The following is a 12,584-nucleotide window of genomic DNA, read 5'->3' as shown; positions in this document are numbered from 1 at the left end:
TCTGAGCTGCTGGGATTACGAGTTTCCTGGGTAAAAACTAAGATCCAGGTTTTCAGTGACATATTGGATGCTGCCATCTTGTCTGTACCTGTTTGTGTTGAGGATACGGAAAGATTCACTTACCGTGGCAGTGATATTCATGTCTCTGCTGGCTGAGCCAGAGGTCAACAGATGTCTGGGTTGGGCCTGGGGAGTCATGGATTCACTAGATCATGGGGTGTAGCGCTGCCAGTACCTGTGCAGAAAGACGAAAGTCCAAGTCTTCAGGTCGTTGGTGCTTCCAGTCTTGCTCTACAGATGTGAGATTTGGATGCTGACCAGGCATCTGAGACGCAGACTTAATTCCTTTGGTACCAGGTCTCTTCGGAGAATCCTTGGTTATCACTGGTTGGACTTTCTGTCCCACGAGCGATTGCTGAGAGAGATTCAAATGAGATTTGTTACCTGCATAGTCTGTGAGCATCAGCTGTGGCAGTATGGACATGTGGCTAATTTTCCTGACCCTCATCCTGCTCACAGATTCTCTCAGCGAGGGAGCCTCGTGAATGGAGGAGGCCAATGGGCCGATCACATGCCTCGTGGTTGCAGCAGGATGATCGGCATCTCAGGGAGATGGGGATGTGCCAGGAATTTGCCTGGGGGATGGCCAGAGGTCCCTGGAGCGGAAAGTGAATGCAGCTACGCGCTGCTCTGGCGCATGCTACCCTACCTGACCTGACGTCATTGATGCACTTAAGCTGATATTTGCGAGACAAAGCATTCCTCAGGAGCTGATAGCTGACAACATGCTATTCACAAGTCCAGAATTTAGCAGATTTGCTCAAGAACAGGGATTTCACATTTAGATATGAAGCTTTGCATATGCCCAATAGAATGGACAATATTTTGATTTTGATAAATCATCCTCTTTAACAGAGCATCAGTGCTGCCAAAGCAGTTTCTTGGCAAGGCTTATACTGGGTGGATTTGTCATTGCCTTCCCAGCATTGCTTGTCCATGCTCTATTTTTTTTATATGATGAGCATCAAGCAAGGAAGCAGCACAACATTTTTTTTTATTTTTATTAAATCTTTGGTATGACTCGGCCAGGGTTTGAACCACCAACCTCCCAGACTCAGAGCAGACACTCTAACCATTACACCACAGAGTCTGGTGAACCTACAATACAGACCATAAAACAAGGGCTAGAACCTGGTGAGGAATTGCATTTGACCTTGTAGACTTACAGGAACACTCCGATATCAGGAATACCATATTCACCAGCTTAGCTATTGATGAAGCAAAGGCAGACTACCTATGATGCAGCGACTCTTGCAACTGCACATTCCAGCAGATGCATGTCAGCTATTGGTACAGTGTCAACAGGTTGCAAAGAAATACCAGGTGAAAGTATCCGCATCAAGCAAAAAAAAAGTTTTCACTGCTACACACCATTCGCCCCATTCATATCATGTGATGACGCCTGACTGCCAGTTTTAACACCTCTGGAAGAACTGTGAACTTCCTCCACTTATCACCCCACTCCCAGAGGAAAACCAGCCGTCTAAGCGCTCTAGAACAATTTCTCAGTCATAAGACCGAGTTAAACCACCATCCTCTGCCTTGCAGCCGGAAGCCGTCTCTATCCGAGTCGTCACAACACCTATCCGTCATTCCTCTCAGACTAAGAGACTACCCACACGTCTTAATGAATATGTTATGTGACTTCATCCGATCTCTTACATCACACTTGCATTGTATCAATGGGCTAGTTACTTTTTTGGTTAGTTGGTTATTTTTTTTTGCCAAGGAAGGTTTAGCCTAGTTAGATTTTTTTTTTTTTTGTTTGCCTGTGTTTTTTTAGAACTGTTCTTTAGTTGTTTCAATTGGTGTTTTTGTGCATTGTTCAGTTGTTTCAGCAATTGGTGTTTTGTGCGTTGTTCAGTTGTTTCAGCAATTGGTGTTTGCGACACTGATATTAGTATAAATCAGAATTAGCATTACTATAGCTAATACTCGTGTTAGCTTTTAGTCACTAGCTTTTCAACATTGGGAAGGAAGATGTTATGAGATGAGTGATATCATTCTATCACGTGACATGTCTATGACGTCAGGGTCTTCTACCTATAAAAGTGTTCTCGGTCATGGGTCAGGCCTCTGTTGTGCTCACTTCAAGGGGAAGGCTGGAGAGTGTGGTGGAGGATAATGTGTCGGAGAGTGGAAAGTGGACAATGTGTTGCAGGGATTGTGGGAGAAAAAAGTTGGGGTGGGAGGATGGGTACCATCTTCCGTACCACGTGTTATATTCCATGTCGCCCGAGTCGGGAGTCACCGTTGACGTGAATCGTAGATTTCTCTGAAACCTTTGCGCTTCCTTGATGAAATACATTGCGGTTCTTTAATGTTGGACGTGAAATGTAGCAAATACCAAAATTGTAGTGTTTTTTTTTTTCCCTTGTTGATTCATGGAAGAGCTCAGACAGGTAAACCTATACCCGTGTTGCCTGTAGAATGAGGAGTACAGCTTTCCGTGAGTCATTAGGATAATAACAAGGAAATCCAACACAGGTGGAGGCCATTCAGCCCATCATGCCTGCGCGAACACCACACCAACCCATCTACACATGATCCAAGGAAGAAAATGTAAAAAAAGTTTTTAATTAATGAAATTAATTTGTTTGTTTGTTTTTTCTTTTGTAGTTTTTTTTTGTATTTTTATTATTATCTATTTTATTCATTTATTTTTCCCCTTTTCTTCCCCTCGGAGAGGGGGCATGGGCTTGGTTAAAAACACACATCAACCACACAACCCCCCTTGACAAGACCCCCACCAACAGCACTCCGTATACAATCACCCATCAATGCTCAAACGACCTAAAAGTCTTATCAACATCCCTATACCCCTCTATCTCCATAACTTCCAGATACCTATCTAATTCTAATTTAAACTTATCTACTGTTTCTGCTGCCACTACCTTTCCAGGGAGACCATTCCATGCATTCACTACTCTCTGAATGAAAGTCCCCTGCCTTACTACCGTCTTAACTCTCCTCTTCTTTACTCTCAGGCTATGGCTCCTATCACTGTCTACTCTGTTGAATAATTCATCTGCACTTATTTTATCTTTACCTTTCATTATCTAACACATCTCTATCATATCTCCTCATAACTGCCTCCTTTCTCGTGAATAAAGCCCTGTCTTCTTCAACCGCTCCTCATAGCTGAGTCGAGCTCGGCCATGAATCAATCGAGTAGCCCGACGCTAAACCCTCTCCATGGTATCTTTGTCCTTCCTAAGTTGTGGTGACCAGAACTGTACACAATATTCTAGATGTGGCCCTCACTAAATTCCTGTACAATGTTAACACCACCTCTTTTGATTTATAAATGATCCCCCTCCGAATACAACCTAAAACCCAATTTGCTTTACCTATAGCTGCCTGGCACTGTGCTGCCTGCTTGCCTCCCATATCTATTACCACCCCCAGATCCTTTTCCTGTGTAACACGCTCCAAAATTACCCCTTGCATCCTGTAATCTCTATTTTCATTGTTCTTTCCCATCCCCAACACCTTACACTTGCTCAGGTTAAATTCCATCTGCCAATCTTTTGCCCAATATATACAAGTATCAATGCTTTCCTGAATCTGTTCACCACCCCCTCTGCGATCCACCTTACCTCCAAGCTTTGTATCATCCGCAAATTTGGAAAGCTTGCTCTTTACCCCATTATCCAAATCATTGATGTAAATAATGAATAGTAAATGGTCCGAGTACTGATCCCTGAGGTACCCAACTACTTACATCCTCCCAGCAAGACATCCTCCCACTCACAGCCACTCTTCCTACCACAAAGCCAGTTTGCAATCCAATTGGCTACCTGATCAGCCACTCCACAACTCCTCCCTTTGGCTAACAATCTCTGATGTGTTACCTTATCAAATGCCTTCTTAAAGTCTAGATATACTATATCCACTGCCTTTCCCTCATCCACCCAATCAGACACTGCTTCATAGAACTCTAAAATATAGAACTCATCGAACTCTAAAAGATGTTAATCACTCATTCAGTATTATTTGCAGCCTATGGCTGCTGCTTGCATCATTGCTGGGAGCACAGCTGTGCTGTGCCGCTAATGCAGTGCCCCTGTAGGTTAGAGCAGGAATTTGGCCAGCGTGCCAGTGATAGCTCGCCTCCTTCTTGTGAAGGACACCGTAGCATCTTTCACCAACAGTTGGTTAAACTATTGCCGGCAGATGGGACACAAAGTTTGATGGACACATCCATCCGAGGTACGGCACACACACATTGATGCCGGTCAAGAAGTGAAAAAGTTTGATAACAATTGAATTTCTTAGCATGGTGAAATAATCAGGATTTGATCATGAACTCTCAAATCATTTTTATTCTCAAATAGTTTCTTCATTAAAGCTCAACAAAAAAACGAACTTTTAGAACGGAGTATCTCACTTCAAGAGGAGTTTCTTAATCAGAATTCATTGCTATTTCAGAAATGTGTCTTTTGCCATATTTCTCATCTTCATCTTCATGTGAACACTGGGCCTGTTTATTGTCGACAAGATAATCAATACAAGGACCACATTTCGATAGAGCACATTGAAGGTCATCTTCAAGTTGCAGTCTTGCTCGAAGTTTAGATTTCATCACGAAGAGGATGAGAATCCAGTCTCACACAACCATGTCAATGGGAACACCATCAGGGCACAAAGAGCCAAATTGTAACCACAGGGTGTGGATTCAGCATTCGCATTCCGGGGTTCTGTCCGAAGGCAGGTCCAACACTGCCAAAGCGGTTTGTTTGTGAGAGTTATTCCGGGTGGTTTGCCATTGTCTTCCCAGTAGTAGTTAAAGCAGGAATTTGTCATTTCTTCAGGATGCCGACGATAGCTCTCCTACTCTTCGCGAAGGGCATCTGTGGGGTCTTGAACATCCACCAACGAATTCCAGCAGACGAAATGCCCAGTTTGACGTCCATCCGAGGGACAATACACACATTGATGAATCACCCTGCCTGTGAAACACCAGGATGACAGTTTATAGGGAGGTCAGGATTCGAGCCCAGGCTTGTAGTGGGGCAGATAACAGCAATTTTTGAGAAGAATCGTGCAAATGATGATACAAGCATCAAATTTGGCACATTTGTTCTCCAGGGGATTCTAATCAAATCTGCCTGATTGGCCATTTGAAAATCCAAATTTTGAAAAATTTGAAAAAAAAAAAACTTCAAAAAAGTCAAGATCATGAATCAATGTTGGATCAGGTCAGGTCAGGTATGGGAGCATGTGCCAGAACAGCACGTCGCTGCGTCCACTTTCCGCCGGTACTCCAGGGGCCTCCGTCTGGCCATCCCCCAGGCAGATGCCAGGCCCATCCCCATCTCCTTGAGATGATGGTCAACCTGTTGCAACCATGAGGCACGTGGTCGACCCACTGGCCTCCTCCACTCATGAGACTCCCTCGCTGAGAGAATCTGGTGAGCAGGATCAGAGTCAGGAAAACGAGCCACATGTCCATACAGCCGCAACTGACGCTCACGGACTATGCAGGTAACAAATCTCATCCGAGTCTCTCTCAGCAACCGCTCGTTGGACACAAAATCCGACCAGCGATAGCCAAGGATTCTCCCAAGAGACCTGGTACCAAAGGAATTAAGTCTCCGTCTCAGATCCTTGGTCAGAGTCCAAGTCTCGCACCCATAGAGCAAGACTGGAAGTACCAAGGACCTGAAGACTCGGACTTTCGTCCTCCCGCACAGGTACCGGCAGTGCCACACCCCATGATCCAGTGAATCCATGACTCCCCAGGCCCGACCCAGACGTCTATTGACCTCTGACTCGCAGCCAGCAGAGACATGAATATCACTGCCAAGGTAAGTGAATCTCTCCACGACCTCAACATCCTCACCACAAACAGACACAGACAGGACAGCAGCATCCAAGATGTCACCGAAAGCCTGGATCTTAGTTTTGACCCAAGAAACCCGTAATCCCAACGGCTCAGACTCCTCATTCAGCACCTCGAGGGCCCCCAAGAGGATGTCTAAAGTCTCCGCAAAGATGACTGCATCACCTGCAAATTCAAGGTCCGAGATCTTGACATTCCCAAATGACGCACCGCAACTTGATCTCTCCGACATCCTCCCTAGAATCCAGTCCATACAAGTGCTGAAAAGTGTGGGGGCAAGTACACATCCCTGACGAACTCCAGTAACAACTGGAAATAAGTCAGAGATGGTACCACCACACTTCACATCACTCTCAGTACCAGAGTAGAGTTCAGACATCAGATCGATCAGTTTTGGTGGCACCCCACGAAGACCAAGAATCCTCCAGAGGACATCCTGATTCACTGAATCGAACGCTTTACAGAGATCAACATAGGCTGCAAGCAGCCCCTGCCGAAACTCTCGCCTGCGTTCGGTGAGAACACGAAGTGCAAGGATACGGTCAATCGTTGACCTCTTTGGTGTAAAGCCTGACTGCTCTGGACGCTGGTGCTCAAGCAGATGGTGGCGAACCTGATCGAGAATTATCCGAGCAAAGACCTTGCCCGGCACTGAGAGCAGCGTCACCCCTCGGTAGTTGTTGCAGTCTTTGCGATCACCCTTCCCTTTCCAGAGAGGGACAACAAGGCCCCTCTTCCAGTCAGTTGGGATGATGCCTGTGTTCCAGGCAGAGCACAAAACTGCATGCAACGACACGAGTGCAGCATTTCCACCAGCCTTGAGAGGTTCGGCATGGATGCCACAGATCCCTGGAGCTTTGCCCCGTTTCAACTGGTTCACCGCAGCCCGTGTTTCCACAAGCGTAGGTGGACCACAGTTGATTCGAGGGTCAGCAACAGGGATTGTAACACCCTTGACGTCCAACTCGACAGTTGGGGGATCAGCCTGGTACAACCGCTCAAAGTAACCGGCCCAGCGGGCCTTCACTTCAGACTCCTCTGTCAAGAGCCTACCACTATCTGCTCGAACTGTAGTGCTCCGAGGGATGGGCTTGGATGAACGTAATGCGCTAATTCCCCTGTAAGCGGGATGAGAATCACCTGTCCACAGGTGATGCTCTACCCCCTCACAGATTCCTCGCACATAGGCCTCCTTGTCCACCCTCAGTGCACGTACAGTTTTACGCCTCAGCTCCCTGAACAGCTCAGCTCTGCCATTCAGCCTGGCCCTGCGACTCTGGTCAATGGTATCCAGTGTCCCTTGAGAGACAAAATTCTTCTTTGCCCTGCGGTGAGCTCCAAGGCATCCACCGGCAACATCAAGGACGGTGGTCTTGAAGGCGCTCCACAACTCTTCAGGATCCCCCAAAGCACCCAGACCCGCCAAGTGTCCACTCAGCCTGTTCGCAAACTCCTCAGCTACTCTCTCATCCCTGAGCTTGGCAACATCCAGCCTCGGCTGGGATGGTACCATTCTCCAGGATTTAAGGTGCAGCTTTAGAGTTGCTACAACAAGCCTGTGATCAGTATTGAGGAACTGAGCACTCCGGTAGACCCTGCAGTTCTGGATCATCCTCCAACGACCGTCAATGAGGACATGGTCAATCTCCTTTGCCACACCGCCAGCGTTGGAATACCAAGTCCAGCGATGAGCTTGTGGGCGCTGAAACCATGAACCAGCCACCCTAAGTCCATGACTTCTTGCAAAGTCAAGGAACTTAGTGATATTCTGGTTCATAGTTCCTGACCCATGGGGACCAACACACACCTCATAACCATCCCTATCAGTTCCAGTCGATGCATTGAAATCCCCCAAGACTAGAAGTGTATCTCGTCTGGGGCACTGATCAACCACAGACTCGAGTGTGGCGTAGAATGCATCCTTCACGGTGAGATCACTCGCCTCAGTCGGAGCATAAACAGAGACCAGGGAAATGACACCTAAGGAGTGACGAATCCTTAATCTCATAATACGCTCGTTGACCGGTGTTACCTCAATTATCATTGGGGTCAGCTTATTGGACACAGCTACAGCAACTTCATGGGTATGGTAACCATCAGAGCGACCAGACCAATAGTAGGCGTAACCACCCACCATTAACTCGCCGCAATCCGGTCTCCGAACCTCAGAGAGAGCTGCAATCCCGATGTCTAAACGCTTGAGCTCAGATGATAACAGAGACATGTGATCATCCTCTCTTAGGGATAGGACATTCCAGGCACCCACCCGAAGGGACCGCCTCATGGTTAACCCAAGGAGACCGCCGTCTGGTGGACGACACCTCAGCACCACTCCGACACACTCTCCCGCAATCTGACCCAGGGATGTTACCCCGTGGTTTCCCTCCTATCAAAGATTGGGGGTCCCGAAGGCTTTGCCCCAATCCCGTCATCCGGTGAGCTGCCCTGCGAAGGGAAGCTGCACAGGAGGTACTCCCACGGAGTGGGTTTTCAGATTTTTTTGCGTTTTTGCGTTTTGCGGAATGAAGGGTTTTACGGTGGCCGGAGTGCAAATCCTGCCACCAACCTCCTAATAAGAAGTGACCCAACTGCAGGAGGACGTCCGCAGACACAGTTGGGCACTAGATATGGATGGCCGTTGGCTCACGAGGAGCTCCTCCGCCCTTTGACAGGTTTTGTTTTTAATCCTGCTGGGTGTCCATATCCAAACACCCTCCTCACCAGAAAACCTGGTGGGGGAGACGGTTTAGTCGCCGACAACCCGACCATGGAACAGGTTAGTACAGGTTTATATGGTACCTGTAGCAGGTCACAGATCGAACCTGACCTGACAGACCTGACAGCTGGCTGAGATTGGTGAATGTTTCAGAAACATCATCAAAGACGTTCCAAGTCTGCCATGCAGTTTTCTTCCCTTTACCGCGGAAGGCAGACACAACGTCACATCCAGTGATCGCATGGAAGTATGGGATCCCTCTAGCTTTCTCAGGCCCTATTGCAGAAACTACCTCATGGACTGGAATCCATCGCACCTTGGCTCCTTGGCCAAAGGCAATCCACATGTTCTCAAGCCCTAGTTCCTGTAAGGATGGCAGTACAGATATTGCTATACTATGACTAGTACGTCCGTGTCATTAGCCTTAATGATAATGGACTTGCTACCATCCGTCGTTGCATCCCTGGTGTGTACAAATATTCGAGTGTCAGCTTCTTCATGACAACATGGAGACACAGCATCCAGTGACTTCCTTGTGTTGCTAATGGCATCTTCTCCTTTTGTGACAATGACTGTGCTTGTCGTCTGTGCTTCACACATCTTTTCCGCAAGGAAGTGAAACAGCTCAATCTAGTTGCTGTCATCTCGAAGAAAGCTTCTCTAGTTACTTGGGCTCAAACTGGTTCCTGTCACTCTTCTTCTGATTCCTTGCCCCCTTTTCGACCTTGCCTCGGACTTCAGACTTGACTTCTTGTACACATAAAACACTACGTCCACCTTCTCGTACCTGGCACCATAGGATTCTAGCTTTGGGATGATGTCTTCTTTAGCATAGTCATCAAATATCTTTGAAGTGCGTGGAGGTAGGGCATTGATAAGTGCTGAGCCATCAATGATGACTGCATCTCCCCTTGGTTCTCTGTCTGGGATGTTCACTTGCACTTCAAGAATTTCAGCCAGCTGTGACTTTAATTTGTTTTGAATTTTTTCTTTTTTTTCAAATTTTTCAAATGGCCAATCAGGCAGATTTGATCAGAAAGCCCTGCAGACAGAAATGCCAAATTTGATGCTTGTGTCATAATTTGCACGATTTTCCTACTATCTCCTACACTATAGACAGCTTTGAGGCGAGTGTGCGTACCTCTAAGCCATGGATTCAGCACATCACACCAGAGGTATGACAGACTGTTCTAACCAAAGATATTCCAGGCTGTAGAATTATTCTGGAGATCAATGAGAGACTCCTGGACAGGAGCAAGCAGCTCCATCGAGTCATTAAATCGAAAATGGGTTTCTAGCCAGCTTTGCATTCAATTCTGGAAGATCAGGGAAGTCTGACGTTCTCTTCACTCGCCCTTCGTGAGATGACGTTGAATGAGAATTTTCAAGACATCTGGAAATCCTTCACCACCTGCACCTTCACTGATGACGTCAACAAGGAAATCCAACACAAGTGGAGGCCATTCAGCCCATCATGCCTGCGCGAACACCACACCAACCCATCGACACAAGATCCAAGGAAGTCAATGCAAAAAAAAAAAAGTTTTTAATTAATGAAAGAAAAAAAAAACGTTTGTAATTATTTTTCGTAGTTTTTTTGTTGTAAAAATGTTTTTTTTGTTGTTGTAATTTTTTGTAGTTTTTTTGTTTGTTGTAATTTTTTTGTTTTTTTGTAGTTTTTTTTGGTAATTCTTTTTCTTTTTCTTTTCTCCCCTTGGAGAGGGGGCATAGGCTTGGTTAAAAACACACATCAACCACACAACCCCCCTTCACAAGACCCCGACCAACAGCACTCCTTACACAACCCCCCTTCACAAGACCCCGACCAACAGCACTCCTTACACAACCACCCATCAATACTAAAACTACCAATACTCTAATGACCCTGTCTCCTTCAACCGCTCCTCATAGCTGAGTCGAGCTATGCCCAGAATCAATAGTCAGACTTCGTCAGTCAGACTTTCAAACATTTTGACATCCCACATCCAATGTGTGTGTTCCAGGAGAGGAATGGCTGAGGAAACTACCGCAAATTATATCGAAAGATCAGGTTTCTCACACGGAGGTTTATTCAGGTAACACCACAAAGGCCCAGCTCCCGAGTGACGTGCGCGAAGGGGGTGACGTCATCACAAACACAACAGCAATGGCGCAAATTGAATCATAAAAGTATCAGTTGGGAACACTTCCTGCCCATTCGTGTTGGTGAGATATGGAGGAGCTTCTTCTTCTTCTTCTTCTCCTCCTCCTCCCGTTGGTTTTTGTCAAATAAAATCACCAGGGCCCGGTTGCTCAAAGCATCGTTAAATTTAATGATCTATTAGGCTTAATCGACCATTAAATTCCTTAACAATAGATTAGCAAATGACAGGATTTAACAGTTTTGCTTAAAGGTTAAGAGGTATTTAATTGATCGTTAAAGTTAACGACAGCTTTGAGCAACAGCATTAAACCTATCGTTACTTTAATGATAGGTTTAATTGATCGTTAGGCTAATGATAGGTTTAACGATGCTTTGAGCAACCGGGCCCAGGACAATATCCAGTAATTTCAAGTTGGTTTGTCAGTAAATGTGGTGCATAAATTTCCGAATCACAAATCTATAAAAGAAAATATATGAAAACTAGCGAGGTACCCGTGATATGCACGGGAGGGGGCTGAACATCCGGTTCGTGGAGGACTTTGGCAAAAAAAAACTTACTGAACCCAATGGAAGTCAGGTGGGTAATGTTTCTCTGATGTCACAATGACGAATCTACAAATGCCGAATCCACGAATGTCACGTGTGGAAACCCTATCATTTCCTGATTCTCCTTTAAACTCAATCTCTCTATATTTTCATTGCAAACAGCATCATTCAAATCACAAATTAATAAAATACAAACACTCGTGAGGTAAACGAATATAGACGCCGTTATCACGTGACACCCAGTACAGACGAATCTACCGGCGAGAAAAGGCGCATACAAACAAAACTTTGTTCAGATCGAAAATATAAATCATAATTGTCATGAGAAATTTATGAACCTCCCACCCACCATAGAGCGGCTAAAAGGGGTTGGTTGGGTGGAAACCCAAAATCACCATTGCATTGAGATTTTATCAAACCAACAAAACCTGTGATTGTGTTTTCTTCCAGATCGGGAGCAGTTTGTTACTGGTCGAAAGTCAAAATCCTAATTGTATTGAGGTATTTATGAAATCTCCCACCCCTTTAAAACATCCACTGGGACTCCAAAGCATTTCACAGGAGGCTTGACCGGGTTCACCTCAAAACTAAGGGAGTAGTTCAGGGACAGATGGACGGACGGACAGACACTCCTGCTTTATAATAAAAATATCCCAAATTGTTTTGTCTGTCGTGTATCACCAGAAAATCCCATATGTTGGCCTCATACATATACCACTTGGTGGTATATGTATGACCAGTTGATCAGCAGCAATACGGTGTTGCAGTCACTGTAACACTGATGTCAGGCCCTTCTCTGGAGAGAAACACTGATGTCAGGAGCTTTGCTGGAGAGAAACACTGATGTCAGGACCTTTGGTGATGAGAAACACTAATGTCAGGACCTTTGGTGGTGAGAAACTCTGATATCAGGACCTTTGGTGATGAGAAACACTAATGTCAGGACCTTTGGTGGTGAGAAACTCTGATGTCAGGCCCTTTGCTGGAGAGAAACACTGATGTCAGGACCTTTACTGGAGAGAAACACTGATGTCAGGCCCTTTGGTGATGAGAAACACTAATGTCAGGACCTTTGCTGGAGAGAAACACTGATGTCAGGACCTTTGGTGATGAGAAACACTAATGTCAGGACCTTTGCTGGAGAGAAACACTGATGTCAGGACCTTTGCTGGAGAGAAACACTGATGTCAGGACCTTTGCTGGAGAGAAACACTGATGTCAGGCCCTTTGCTGGAGAGAACCACTGATGTCAGGACCTTTGCTGGAGAGAAACA

Source organism: Eptatretus burgeri, chromosome 7 (assembly GCF_056783735.1).
Source record: "Eptatretus burgeri isolate ZD-2024b chromosome 7, Ebu_testis_v1, whole genome shotgun sequence".
NCBI classification, from domain to species: domain Eukaryota; kingdom Metazoa; phylum Chordata; class Myxini; order Myxiniformes; family Myxinidae; genus Eptatretus; species Eptatretus burgeri.
Note: the sequence above shows the minus strand (reverse complement) of the source record.